The 15,206-nt window shown below is 43.8% G+C and overlaps 2 long non-coding RNA genes across 4 annotated transcripts in view; one reads left to right on the top strand and one right to left on the bottom strand.

Annotated features, from left to right (window-relative positions):
* Nucleotides 1-15,206, top strand: part of LOC310899347 — a 343,657-nt gene that overhangs the window by 277,571 nt on the left and 50,880 nt on the right. The window lies entirely within an intron of this gene.
* LOC310898376 lies at nt 6,817-8,336 on the bottom strand. The gene is made up of 2 exons (XR_014583246.1): nt 7,009-8,336; nt 6,817-6,927 (listed from the first exon to the last, which is right to left on the bottom strand). It is a non-coding gene; the product is annotated as an uncharacterized lncRNA (long non-coding RNA).

Raw genomic sequence — 15,206 nt, 5'->3', positions numbered from 1 at the left:
AGCTGTCCTTCAGCTTTAACATACCTTAACTGCATTCTTGGCTGAATCTGTGTGTGCTTATTTTTCTATATCATTGCTCAAAAACATATACAACCTGATGGAAAAGGGATTGGAAAGCGCTAAAATAAATAAATAAAAAATAAAATAAATAAAATAAAATAAAATAAAATAAAATAAAAAATAAAATAAACCAAAACAAAATAAAAATCAGGCCTTTGTTTAAAACAAAGTAAATTCATTCAGTCCAGTGTTGTTAATGTCTCACAAAAGTCAGTTGTGACTTCAGTGGTGAATCATACAATTTGATAAAGCAATAGCTAAAATCAGAAAACCATGTGTGCATTATCTGAATCTGAAAACTAGTTCAACTGTGAGCAAGTTAATGAGTTACTGCCATCCAGAGTTTTTCCTTTTTTTATTTTTTTATTTTTTATCAGATAAATAATTAAAATATCTAAGTACCTTTAAAGTCTGGTCACATACTTAGGAATTTAATATGGGTTCAGAAGAAAAAAATTGTCTTCTAATATTTTGGATTTGTTGAAGCATCATATATAGAGAGTTTTTGATGTTCAGAGGACAGTCAGTGTCCTGCTTGCATGAAGAGACAAACATTTCTTCCTCATAATGTTTTGAAATCTATTCCACATTTTCAGCAAAGACAGGAGCATATTAGTCAAAATGAGTTTAAAACCTTCAACCTATAGTTTTCAACCTGCAACCTAGCAGCTCTCTTTCGCTGCAAGACCAGGGTATTTGATTCCCTCCCACTGACCGTAAGAATTGAAAGCTTGGTCTTGCTTCCTTTGTGTGACTGCAGATCCATGTCAAATTTCAAATCATGCTTCACAGCTGGTACAGCCAAAAGAGAATTTTCATCACAAGACTGAAGGAAAAAATAGTGCTGCAATAAGATCAAAACTTTAAAAGCATCCCTGTGTGGTCTGGACAGAGTAGGCAAGCAATCCCTATCTGATCTGTAGCATTACAGACCATTTTTGCCTGCAAATATTTGCCCACTGACAAGATGTCTCTGTGCTGTTCAGTGTTGTAAACAATTGATAGCTAATATAGAAATTTAATTACCTCTTCTTTATATTTGGGCACCCATGGGAATAAAACATCTACTTGCAGAAGATACTTGCATTCATTAGTGTTACCTTAGTGTTATTGATCATTCTGCCTTCAGTTTTGTCTTATCTTTGATCCAACCTGTCTGGGCTATAACAGGTTGATAAACCTGAATCAAAAGCCCCAGCACACAGTTTTATTTTTCCAGATAAGCTTCTGATAGACTTGAGAGTGAAAAGTTCTTCATCTTCCTTAGCCTTCTGCAAGACTGCATCCCCAAAGACTTGCGTGACATTCACAAATGCAGTATATTCACATATTCAGATGCATTGATAAAGATGGTTAAGTACTGGAAATAATTAAAAATATCTAACTCAATAGTGGCACCATTACCTCTCATTTCCATGGCAGCTTTTAAATGGATACGAATACAGATTGACTGGCTGACAGTGGCAGTGGTCTGTTACTGAAGTATATTGGCAGTCTTGCTCTTGGCACTTGTACACATTATTTGAGTATTTACAATGAAATTACTTTAGCAAAACTGTAATCTGGTTGCTGAAGAGTATAGCAACTTTGGATGACTGTAGACTAATATATTTTCCAAGGTTAACCGTGCGATTTTCATAGTGCACCTGATTACTTTTTGCTTAGCATGGACTTTGTTTAAAAAAACTGTTGTGGTTTAACCTGGCAGGCAGCTAAGCACCGCGCAGCGATTTGCTCCCATATCGCCCTGCCAGTGGGATGGGGGTGGGAACTGGAAAAAAGGTAAAAACCATGGGTTGAGATAAAGACAGTTTGACAGGACAGAAAAGGAAGGGAAAATAATACTAATACTAATAATACTAATAAACCAATACATGTATATTGAGATATATGTATACGCACACACACACAAAACAAGTGAAGCACAAAGCAATTGCTCACCACCTGCTAACCAAAGCGCAGCCTGTCCCTGAACAGTGGCATCCTCCCCCAGCTAACTCCCCCCAGTTTTATTGTCCAGCATGACACCACATGTTATGGGATATCCCTTTGGCCAGTTCGGGTCAGCAGGCCTGGTTCCGTCACCTCCCAGCTCCTGGAGCATCCCCAGCCTCCTCACTGGCAGGGCAGTGTGAGACGCTGAAAAGTCCTTGGCTTAGTGTAAGCACGACTCTGCAATAACAAAACATCAGTGTGTTATCAACATTATTTTTCTCCTAAATGCAAATCAGGCAGCTGTCAGGTCCACCCCTGAGCCTTCTCTCCTTCGTGCTGACCAAAGGAGGTCCCTCAGCCTGCCCTTGTATGCCGTGTGCCCCGGCCCCTCACTCCCTCATGTGCCCTGGGCTGGGCCCACTCCACACCCATCAGTATCTTTCCTGTCTGGGGGAGACCAGAGGGGGATCCCGGAGCCCAAGTGCAGTCGCAAAATGACACCAAATCAGAGAGGAAAGTGGTTTTACTGGTTGTTGTTTATTATTATTGTTGTTGCAATGCAAAAATAATTTATTTGTTATGATTATTCCATCATTTTATTGCCCCGTCCTGGGAAGAACTGGAAACCAAGCATCTTGAAGGGTCTTTACGCTGCACTCCTGCGCTGCTTCCTGGCAGGCCTGAAGGCTTCTGCTTCTGCAGAGGAACAGCTCTCTGCGTGCCCGTTTCGAGGGATCTGCTGCTGTTCTCTGTGCACCGTCATGCAGGGCGCAGGTTCGTCTTCAAGCACCTCTTGGCAGCCTTCTCGTCCTGAGACCGAGACAGCCCACGCCAGGCGTGGCCTTCGGAGGGCTTCTCCTGTCGCCCGGTGCAGCAGCCCAGAGGAAGCCGAGTGCGCTCTTGCCCAGCGCTCGGGACTCCGTGCAGAAGGGGCGACACCTCTCTGGGAGAGGTGGGGAGGGGGGACGGGGAGACGGGGACAGGGGGTGGGAGAAGAGGCCATCGTGCAGGCAGTCCTGCATGATGGTTAAGCGATGGCCTCTTCCCCCTATTTGTGGAGGCGGAGGCAGGGCCGGGAGTATGGAGCGGTCCGGGCGGCTCTGCGATGACGATGTTGTTGTCTCGCTGGTGGGAGCCCTGGCACGATGACGTTGTGCCACATCAGATGGGTTGGAGGTGGATCCACCTCCATTGGCTCTTCATCATCTGCAGGTGGATCCACCTCCATGGGCTCCACACCAACCGCCACGGCCGCTCCATCTCCGCTGGCGCTCCTCCGCCTGCACTTCTTGGGTGCGGTGACCCAATTCGCTTTGGTCCCACGAAACGGTGGGCAGCTTTCAATAAATGCTCTCTTAAGACCAACCATTGTTGGACGTTGCTAGAAATCCTAGGATTCCAGCTAGTGGTGTGCCAGGCGCAGGGGCTTTTATAGGCCCCAGAACAAAGGGGGGCGGGCAGATGCCCTGTGACATCGGGAGAATTCCGTGATGGCCGCCATGATGGCGCGCCACGCCCCAGGCCCAACATGGCCGTGTTGGGAGGGGGCTTCTGGGACCTGGTGACATCAGGAAGCCTCTGTAATGGCGCGCCACGCCCCAGGCCCAACATGGCCGTGTTGGGAGGGGGCTTCTGCGGCCTGAAAGAGGCCCTCGTGTGGAAGGAGGATGGTCAGGGGGGCTGGGGGCCCCTTTCCTGGGGGTGTCTCTCCCGGGCCATTTTGCTTCCCAGAGAGACAGGCTGCCCCTTGGGCACTGTGACTGCCCTCTGCCTCCCCTCCTGTGCTCTGGCCTCCATCCCCCTCCTCATCCCATGCCTGGCATCCCTGTGCCACAAGATGGTGGCAACTATGTTTTGGGAGGGGCAGCAGTCCTCCATTACCCCCAACCTGTTACCGCCACGTAACAGGTTGTACAGTGCAGCATAAAGTCCCTTCAAGATGCTTGGTTACCAGCTCTTCCCAGGACGGGGCAATAAAATGATAGAATAATCATAATAAATAAATTATTTTTGCATTGCAACAACAACAACCAGTAAAACCACTTTCCTCTCTGATTTGGTGTCATTTTTGCGACTGCACTTGGGCTCCGGGATCCCCCTCTGGTCTCCCCCAGACAGGAAAGATACTGATGGGTGTGGAGTGGGCCCAGCCCAGGGCACATGAGGGAGTGAGGGGCCGGGGCACACGGCATACAAGGGCAGGCTGAGGGACCTCCTTTGGTCAGCACGAAGGATAGAAGGCTCAGGGGTGGACCTGACGGCTGCCTGCAGCTGCCTGCTGGGAGGGAGTAGAGAAGATGAAGCCTGCGTCTTCTCTGAGGGGCTCTGTGGCAGAAACGTGAGCAGCACCAGGCCCACACTTGCAGGTGGAGACAGCCCAGGTAGTAATTTTTGAAACAAGTGCACACTTTCCTAAACTTAATATGCTTCATACTGGAGTTTCCCTTCATTCTCATAGAATCGGAGACACAGAGTATAACAGAGTAAAAAACCGTTCATATGTTAATATTCTTGCCCTGATATCCACACCCACTTCGTGCCTCTACCTACCATGAAACAAGTGAACAGGCAAGAAAAATAATAAAAAAATAAAAAATATATTATTAAGAACTCTTACAGAATTATTTATATGAAGGCAAAGCAGAGCCAAGTCCTGGTTTTAGTTGAATCAGTAATGTCCACAACAGAAATGCTTTCAAACATTTTACAGTGAAAATCTTTGTCTGTGCAAATGACTTAGTCAAAGCCTACTATTTATGCAAGTTAACTAAACATGACTTCAGTACAAAAAAACTGGGTTTATGTTTCTTTCCCAAAGAATTGTCCTCATATTCTTGCTTCCAGAACGGTTCGTTTCTACAGACAAAGAGGAAAAAAATATCTCATTTCAATGCAATATGTGGTAGGAGACAAATAACACGACAGGTGATGATAAACATATGCAGAGAGAGCAAGTTTGCTTCAGGAGTAAGAAGTAATCCACATATACATTTACTTTTAACTGAACCTGAAATGTCTTAGTTTCAATCACTGAGTCCAAAGATGCTGTCCGCATGCCAGTTCTGCTTAGAGTGAATGGTTAATGGAAAAACAAAAATCTAGTCCTTTTTTTTTCTTTTCTTAAATAAAGTTAAAAAAAATAACAATTTATGTCTATTATAGCTATTAGAGCGATTCCAGAGAAGGGCCAAGAGGATGATCAGAAGGCTGGAGCACCTCTCCTGTGAAGAAAGGCTGAGGGAGTTGGGGTTGTTCAGCCTGGAGAAGAGAAGGCTCCAGGGAGACCTGATAGCAGCCTTGCAGTACCTAAAGGGGGTCTCCAGGAAAGCTGGGGAGGGACTCTTTGTCAGGGAGTGGAGTGATAGAACAAGAGGAATGGTTTTAAGCTAAAAGAGGGGAGATTTAGATTAGATATTAGGAAGAAATTCTTTACTCTGAGGGTGGTGAGGCAGTCCAACAGGTGGCCCAGAGAAGCTGTGGATGCCCCATCAATGGAATTGTTTAAGGCCAGGCTGGACGGGGCTTTGGGCAAAGTGGTCTAGTGGGAGGTGTCCCTGCTCATGGCACGGGGTTGGAACTGGATGATCCTTAAGGGCCCCTTCCAACACAAACCATTTTGTGATTCTGTCATCTCATTTATGTACCATGCTATAAAACACACAGAAAAAAAAACTATTTTTCTTTTTCAAGAGATGAATTCTAAACAAGTTAAATTTTCTGAATCTTTCTGCTGGAGAATAGCTTATTCATAATACTTTACCTTACATATTTTCCCAAAAAGAACTTCCTCTTAAAAAAAAAAGCTACTGCTCTTATTGCAAACTATACGTACAGCAGAACTTGCGTACTTCCTTAATTCAAAATCATTTAAGATTAGCACAATAAATTGTCCTGAACAATACCAGGGTACAGAAGAATTGTCTCATCGTGGTCATTTTTGATGTGATTGATATATACCTCTGCAGCTTTTTACAATGCCGCCGAGACATTTTCTTTTGTGAATCACAAAGAACTTCATAGTAAAACAACTAAAACTAAGATTACTCCAAAATGAGGTAAAGAAAACAGAAGATGCCCATTTGATAGGCAAGTAATACAAAGCATGATAATATTATACAGTTTATAATGGTAAATTAGTGGCACAGGTTAGAAATCCTGAAATATAGTCTAAATTCCAGTTGACAGCTCTAGAAATAGTTTCTGCCACAGAGCCCCTCAGAGAAGACGCAGGCTTCATCTTCTCTACTCCCTCCCAGCAGGCAGCTGCAGGCAGCTGTCAGGTCCACCCCTGAGCCTTCTCTCCTTCATGCTGACCAAAGGAGGTCCCTCAGCCTGCCCTTGTATGCCGTGTGCCCCGGCCCCTCACTCCCTCATGTGCCCTGGGCTGGGCCCACTCCACACCCATCAGTATCTTTCCTGTCTGGGGGAGACCAGAGGGGGATCCCGGAGCCCAAGTGCAGTCGCAAAAATGACACCAAATCAGAGAGGAAAGTGGTTTTACTGGTTGTTGTTGTTGCAATGCAAAAATAATTTATTTATTATGATTATTCTATCATTTTATTGCCCCGTCCTGGGAAGAGCTGGTAACCAAGCATCTTGAAGGGACTTTATGCTGCACTGTACAACCTGTTACGTGGCGGTAACAGGTTGGGGGTAATGGAGGACTGCTGCCCCTCCCAAAACATAGTTGCCACCATCTTGTGGCACAGGGATGCCAGGCATGGGTTGAGGAGGGGGATGGAGGCCAGAGCACAGGAGGGGAGGCAGAGGGCAGTCACAGTGCCCAAGGGGCAGCCTGTCTCTCTGGGAAGCAAAATGGCCCGGGAGAGACACCCCCAGGAAAGGGGCCCCCAGCCCCCCTGACCATCCTCCTTCCACACGAGGGCCTCTTTCAGGCCGCAGAAGCCCCCTCCCAACACGGCCATGTTGGGCCTGGGGCGTGGCGCGCCATTACAGAGGCTTCCTGATGTCACCAGGTCCCAGAAGCCCCCTCCCAACACGGCCATGTTGGGCCTGGGGCGTGGCGCGCCATCATGGCGGCCATCACAGAACTCTCCCGATGTCACAGGGCATCTGCCCGCCCCCCTTTGTTCTGGGGCCTATAAAAGCCCCTGCGCCTGGCACACCACTAGCTGGAATCCTAGGATTTCTAGCAACGTCCAACAATGGTTGGTCTTAAGAGAGCATTTATTGAAAGCTGCCCACCGTTTCGTGGGACCAAAGCGAATTGGGTCACCGCACCCAAGAAGTGCAGGCGGAGGAGCGCCAGCGGAGATGGAGCGGCCGTGGCGGTTGGTGTGGAGCCCATGGAGGTGGATCCACCTGCAGATGATGAAGAGCCAATGGAGGTGGATCCACCTCCAACCCATCTGATGTGGCACAACGTCATCGTGCCAGGGCTCCCACCAGCGAGACAACAACATCGTCATCGCAGAGCCGCCCGGACCGCTCCATACTCCCGGCCCTGCCTCCGCCTCCACAAATAGGGGGAAGAGGCCATCGCTTAACCATCATGCAGGACTGCCTGCACGATGGCCTCTTCTCCCACCCCCTGTCCCCGTCTCCCCGTCCCCCCTCCCCACCTCTCCCAGAGAGGTGTCGCCCCTTCTGCACGGAGTCCCGAGCGCTGGGCAAGAGCGCACTCGGCTTCCTCTGGGCTGCTGCACCGGGCGACAGGAGAAGCCCTCCGAAGGCCACGCCTGGCGTGGGCTGTCTCGGTCTCAGGACGAGAAGGCTGCCAAGAGGTGCTTGAAGACGAACCCGCGCCCTGCATGGCGGTGCACAGAGAACAGCAGCAGATCCCTCGAAACGGGCACGCAGAGAGCTGTTCCTCTGCAGAAGCAGAAGCCTTCAGGCCTGCCAGGAAGCAGCGCAGGAGTGCAGCGTAAAGACCCTTCAAGATGCTTGGTTTCCAGTTCTTCCCAGGACGGGGCAATAAAATGATAGAATAATCATAATAAATAAATTATTTTTGCATTGCAACAACAATAATAATAAACAACAACCAGTAAAACCACTTTCCTCTCTGATTTGGTGTCATTTTGCGACTGCACTTGGGCTCCGGGATCCCCCTCTGGTCTCCCCCAGACAGGGAAGATACTGATGGGTGTGGAGTGGGCCCAGCCCAGGGCACATGAGGGAGTGAGGGGCCGGGGCACACGGCATACAAGGGCAGGCTGAGGGACCTCCTTTGGTCAGCACAAAGGAGAGAAGGCTCAGGGGTGGACCTGACAGCTGCCTGCAGCTGCCTGCTGGGAGGGAGTAGAGAAGATGAAGCCTGCGTCTTCTCTGAGGGGCTCTGTGGCAGAAACGTGAGCAGCACCAGGCCCACACTTGCAGGTGGAGACAGCCCAGGTAGTAATTTTTGAAACAAGTGCACACTTTCCTAAACTTAATATGCTTCATGCTGCAGTTTCCCTTCATTCTCATAGAATCGGAGACACACAGTATAACAGAGTAAAAAACCGTTCATATGTTAATATTCTTGCCCTGATATCCACACCCACTTCATGCCTCTACCTACCATGAAACAAGTGAACAGGCAAGAAAAATAATAAAAAAATAAAAAATATATTATTAAGAACTCTTACAGAATTATTTATATGAAGGCAAAGCAGAGCCAAGTCCTGGTTTTAGCTGAATCAGTAATGTCCACAACAGAAATGCTTTCAAACATTTTACAGTGAAAATCTTTGTCTGTGCAAATGACTTAGTCAAAGCCTACTATTTATGCAAGTTAACTAAACATGACTTCAGTACAAAAAAACTGGGTTTATGTTTCTTTCCCAAAGAATTGTCCTCATATTCTTGCTTCCAGAACGGTTCGTTTCTACAGACAAAGAGGAAAAAAATATCTCATTTCAATGCAATATGTGGTAGGAGACAAATAACACGACAGGTGATGATAAACATATGCAGAGAGAGCAAGTTTGCTTCAGGAGTAAGAAGTAATCCACATATACATTTACTTTTAACTGAACCTGAAATGTCTTAGTTTCAATCACTGAGTCCAAAGATGCTGTCCGCATGCCAGTTCTGCTTAGAGTGAATGGTTAATGGAAAAACAAAAATCTAGTCCTTTTTTTTTCTTTTCTTAAATAAAGTTAAAAAAAATAACAATTTATGTCTATTATAGCTATTAGAGCGATTCCAGAGAAGGGCCAAGAGGATGATCAGAAGGCTGGAGCACCTCTCCTGTGAAGAAAGGCTGAGGGAGTTGGGGTTGTTCAGCCTGGAGAAGAGAAGGCTCCAGGGAGACCTGATAGCAGCCTTGCAGTACCTAAAGGGGGTCTCCAGGAAAGCCGGGGAGGGACTCTTTGTCAGGGAGTGGAGTGATAGAACAAGAGGAATGGTTTTAAGCTAAAAGAGGGGAGATTTAGATTAGACATTAGGAAGAAATTCTTTACTCTGAGGGTGGTGAGGCAGTCCAACAGGTGGCCCAGAGAAGCTGTGGATGCCCCATCAATGGAATTGTTTAAGGCCAGGCTGGACGGGGCTTTGGGCAAAGTGGTCTAGTGGGAGGTGTCCCTGCTCATGGCACGGGCTTGGAACTGGATGATCCTTAAGGGCCCCTTCCAACACAAACCATTTTGTGATTCTGTCATCTCATTTATGTACCATGCTATAAAACACACAGAAAAAAAACTATTTTTCTTTTTCAAGAGATGAATTCTAAACAAGTTAAATTTTCTGAATCTCTCTGCTGGAGAATAGCTTATTCATAATACTTTACCTTACATATTTTCCCAAAAAGAACTTCCTCTTAAAAAAAAAAGTTACTGCTCTTATTGCAGACTATACGTACAGCAGAACTTGCGTACTTCCTTAATTCAAAATCATTTAAGATTAGCACAATAAATTGTCCTGAACAATACCAGGGTACAGAAGAATTGTCTCATCGTGGTCATTTTTGATGTGATTGATATAAACCTCCGCAGCCTTTTACAATGCCGCCGAGACATTTTCTTTTGCGAATCACAAAGAACTTCATAGTAAAACAACTAAAACTAAGATTACTCCAAAATGAGGTAAAGAAAACAGAAGATGCCCATTTGACAGGCAAGTAATACAAAGCATGATAATATTATACAGTTTATAATGGTAAATTAGTGGCACAGGTTAGAAATCCTGAAATATAGTCTAAATTCCAGTTGACAGCTCTAGAAATAGTTTCTGCCACAGAGCCCCTCAGAGAAGATGCAGGCTTCATCTTCTCTACTCCCTCCCAGCAGGCAGCTGCAGGCAGCTGTCAGGTCCACCCCTGAGCCTTCTCTCCTTCGTGCTGACCAAAGGAGGTCCCTCAGCCTGCCCTTGTATGCCGTGTGCCCCTCACTCTGCTCTGCTTCCATTGCTGTAACCACCCTCACGGGGCATTTTGCCACCGTCCATGAGTCAGTACAGAGACAGAGAATGGGCATCTTGTCTCATTCAGCAACATCTAAAGCCAGCTGGATGGCTTTCACTTCTGCAAACTGGCTCAACTCACCTTCTCCTTCAACAGCTTCTGTAACATATCTTGTAGGGCTCCATACAGCAACTTTCCCCTTCTGATGCTTTCCAAGAATACAGCAGGAGCCATGAGTGAACAGGGCCATTGCTTGTCATTTTTTGGTAATTTGTTATGCAGTGGAGCCTCTTCAGCACACTATCACCTCCTCCTCTGGTGATAGCTCAAAATCAGTGATAGCCCAAAATCTTTGTTCTCTGGCCAATTCATGATCACTTCCAAGATTCTTGGGTGACGGGGATTTCCCATTCAAGCCTGTTGTGTGATCAGTGCGACCCACAAAACAAATCAACCAACCAACCAACCAAAACAGGTAGTTCTGTGACAAGCTCCTGTTTGTTTCCAGAGAGACAGAGTGGTCTCCAAAGAAAAAGAAATAATGGCCTCACAAAAACTGCAGGTACATTACATGATCCACACACATTCTTTAGTTTATTTATTCTCATTTAAAAAATTAAAAACAAGTAAAAAAGGGATATTAGAACTGTAGCTATAGAAGTAATCTAAGTTTCACTTCAGTGAAAAAATTTGAAATCCAAAAATTTGCATGAGTCCTATAAATTACATTAGATCTCTCTGTTATGTTTATTGGTAACTCTGCAAAGCATACACAGGGAGGGTACACATTTTATGTATACGGCTCAACATTTATCATAACTTTAGTCTCCTGATATAATGTTCTGTATTTTTCCATGAAAACTAGATTTTATTTTTAATTTTTTCCGTGCATTATTTTTTTGTCTCTTTTTTGTCTTTTTCTCACTAATGCAGTTGACATTTTCCAGAAGTCTTCCCACCATCCTTGACAGTGAAGGGTCTTTTCTTTGCCAGGTTTTTGGCTGCAGCACAATGGTGCAGTCTCGGTGAAGGTGGTGTGAGCATGGCCTTTGATGACATTCTGCCCCCCTGGCCTTCCTGTGGGGAGTACAGCTTGCAGGGTGGCTGGGACTGTAAACAGCAGCTCGGAAACAAAACCTCTAATTTAAGATATTAATGCATTTTCCAGTGCAGAAATACTTCTGTTATTATTTTGCTTTAAATATGTGAAGATAAAAGGTCTTTTCCAGCAGTGGTTTGTGTGTAACGTGCTTGACAAGGGTTAGGCTACTCCAGGGAGCTATTTCATGCGCTCTGCGCGTTACAGGAGCTATCAGCCTTCAGATTATGCACTATGGACTATTATACTTGGAGCTATTATACTTGTGTCATTTACATTTATTTTCACTATTCCTATCTGACAATTTTACTCACATCCCTTTATATACAAATTTACATATGCATATGTAGATATGAAAAGACAGTCTTGACTTCATAGTTTAGAAATAACTAATTCTCAGACACAGAGATGCATTTGGGAAAAAAAATATAGCAAGCAATGTTTGTTTTGCTGAAACACTCCAAGGGCTGGTTTAAACGTAAATGTTCTCCTAAAATGAGAGACAGAGTTTCTGAAGTTTATATAAACAATGCTGTAGTAACAACCAGTAATAGTTACCTGGCACCTGTTGTAAAATGTAATCCATATATTGCTTATAATCCATAACATGTTTTATGATCTTGTGAATATTTCTTAAAAGGTTGAAAAATAAACTGCCTATTGGACATTTCCGCATTCTGACTGATAAGATTTCTAGCACATAGAAGAGATTCTTCTGCAGCCCCTTTGTAGACTTCCTTCAGGAATGCTCTGTCCCAGACATGTGCTGCTGCTCTTGGAGAGTGTCCATGTCCCGCCCTTGGGCTATGTGAGACTGCCAGCAGGAACAAGGCTCTTAGCTGCAGGAACTGCTCCTTTCTGCATCAGCATCTGACTTTGTGGCTGGCACCTTCTTTTTATAGAATAGTCAATATGTACAGAGAAAGCATTAAAAAGGCAAATAAATCACAGTCTGTGTCATTTTCACCCTGGTTTCTTCAGGCCTTTGAAGTGCTGGATATCCCCACTCTACTTTTGATCTACACCTCTTCCTCCCTGGTGAGCTGACACTGCCTCCTTAGAAGAAGATGCCCAGCTATACTCACCTATAAACAATATGTAACAGCATAACTGCAGAATTTCTCAACAGATCTCCTTGCCCCTGCTTAGCTGTTGAGGAATCATCATGCCCCAAGTAGCTGTGCGAGCATACAGATGGGTTTTAGTTATAGAACCAATTAACAATTATATGTATGTATGCATTTCCATTTTATAACCAATGCCATTTGGATGATTGCCTGTTTGCGTATCGTATCTTTGCAGTAAGGAGGAAGAAAGGGGATAGGAGAAGAGAACATGGGACTCAAGGGCCCTGTATATTGAATATTGCACTAATTGCTAGCAAAGTAACATTACTAAGTGGTGGGTTCTCTAGCACGCCTGGTTTTGCCATCTGTAGCTTCTTAATGAATTTATTTATTCTAATTTTTTAAACTTGAAAATTCTTATCGGTCACTTACAATAAGTACACCTGCAGTCAGAATACTAGATGTTGTGAGTTTATTTAATCTTTTTTTTTTTCTGTATGGAGTTTATCTGCTTGAAGCATGTTTTCATATTTTTCCAGCTGCAAAATCAATACAAGTATAGGAGAGCAAGCTGTATCCCTTTGTCTAGTGCATAATAGAGCTGGCTGTAGGACAGCAGTCCCTTTTCACAGTAGCATTTGAGATATTTAAACTTGTTTTCTTGTTTTTTAAACTAAAATTGCTTTCAAAGTTTTACAGAAAAAAATAAAAAGAATTGCTTTAAAGGTCAGTTTGTATGTTTTCCTAACAGTTATGAAAGTTATAGAAGAAAAAAAGAAAGTAAGTCAGGCCACGATTGATTTACTTTGCAATACTTTGCCAGTGGTAAGCAACTTTCCTCAGATCACAGTCTGCAGTTCATACAATATATTTTATACCTCAAAGGTCTGCAAGGAACCAAACAGATTTAATCTGTAAACCTGTTCTATGACATGCTATTTGATTTCCTCCGACGAATTTCAACTAATTTCTCACAAAGTAATCAAAAGAAACTATTACAATTTTCAGTGTTGATACAATATCCAGTCACACCACACATTTCTTTTAAAAGATGCTAGTTTTTCAAAAATACCAAAACTAAAAGCAAAAAACACTGGGCTGGGATACGTAATGGACTAACATCTGAGTAGGAAGGGATTTTAGCCATTTAATTTCACCTTTTTCACTTTCCTGTGATTTATTCTTCCTTAAATGGATATATTCTCAAATATGACCACTTGTCCTCTTGAAGACAGAATGGTTCAGGCATTTTAAAATCTTGATTATAGATGTTCAAAGAACTTTTTAGTTGGCAAGAAAGGAGTAACTACAACCTATCACCTCTCACCTAAGCCATTTTTCCATTGGAAACGGTGAATTTTTGGTAAAAACTTGTAGAGCAGCAGGATATTTATTTCTCTCCTGCTTCCTGCTGTCATCTTCTGTTGCGTTGGCCTTCATGCTTGCTGTCACAGTACTGTGAAGGGAAGTTTACTATGAAACATGCAGGCAACCCCCTTGCAATCACCATTGCTGACATGCAATTTGTGAGCTCCAACCAAGATCTGTGGCTCTGGCACAGCTGCACAGACCTGAATTTGGTACATCCACTGAGCGTCTCAAAAGAGTCCAAAATTTGTGCAACGTGTTGATGTACTTTTAATTCTATGTTGTGTGAATTTGTGAGGTCAATGAAGTAATGCTTTCCAAATGAAGAAAGTAAGAGAATGGTTGGCTCCTGGGAGTGGAGGAAGACAGCTGATAGCTGGCTGTACAGGGCTGTGCAGCCAAAATTTCTTCTCCTACAGGTCATTGAAAATATCTCAATATCTCAATCAGAAATCATCATCAGTGATTGCTGATGGACTTTCTTGATGTCATGAATTTATTCTGAATTCAATGACACACTGAGACTTTCTTGGTGCAAAAAATATGAAAATTGTTCTCTTGACTTGCCACAAGTGATGCATTTGCAGTAGCTGCATAGTGACAGTAATACTGAACAAAAGGCAAGTCCCCACTGAGCTGCTGCTTCTCCTTGTCTTCGCACCTCTGCAAAGCAGAGACTAGCACAAGCAAAATCCATCAGCATATATTATCTAGAGTAATGAAAGACCTTAGCCTTGTATGTTTAATTAAAAAAAAAAAAAAACACAAAAAAACTCTCTGTTTTCTTCCTCAGCAGTGCTGCAGGCTGTAGGTGAGAGCCTTCAAGTGTTCTACGTTTTTTAGATGATGATCCTTCATGGGTTTGGTGCTGCTGAATGTAGACAGGAAATCTGGATTTCTTTTTACCAATTATGTTCTTAACGACCTATTGGAAAAGCATATATAGAAATATGGCTAAACACATTGATATCAGATTTTTTTTTCTCAGAAAAAAGCACAGGCAGTGGAGTGCCTTCTTATAGGAGAATTTAAGGGCTTTCTTAAAAAAAAAATTGTGGGGGATATATGTATGTAATGTTATTATATATCAATTCTAGCTAAAGATCAAGATAAAATGATTCACAGTTTTATAGCCTGCCATAAGCAGAAGACAAGCTTGATGTGCTTGAAGTAGTTTGTGTTGCTAAGGATATATTGTATGGTTGTAGTCCAACTGAGCAATGATCAAGGAATGAATAACTGAAGCCATGTTATTATTCATCAGATAGGAGTCCCTTGCCAACCAGAGATAGAAATCATAATTCACAAAGGTTGCCATGTGAGAATTTAGCTT

The sequence above is a fragment of the Anser anser genome, assembly GCF_964211835.1.
Source record: "Anser anser genome assembly, chromosome: 4".
Taxonomy (NCBI): Eukaryota; Metazoa; Chordata; class Aves; order Anseriformes; family Anatidae; genus Anser; species Anser anser.
The sequence above is the reverse complement of the archived record's forward strand: the minus strand, read 5'-3'. Positions and strand labels throughout refer to the sequence as shown.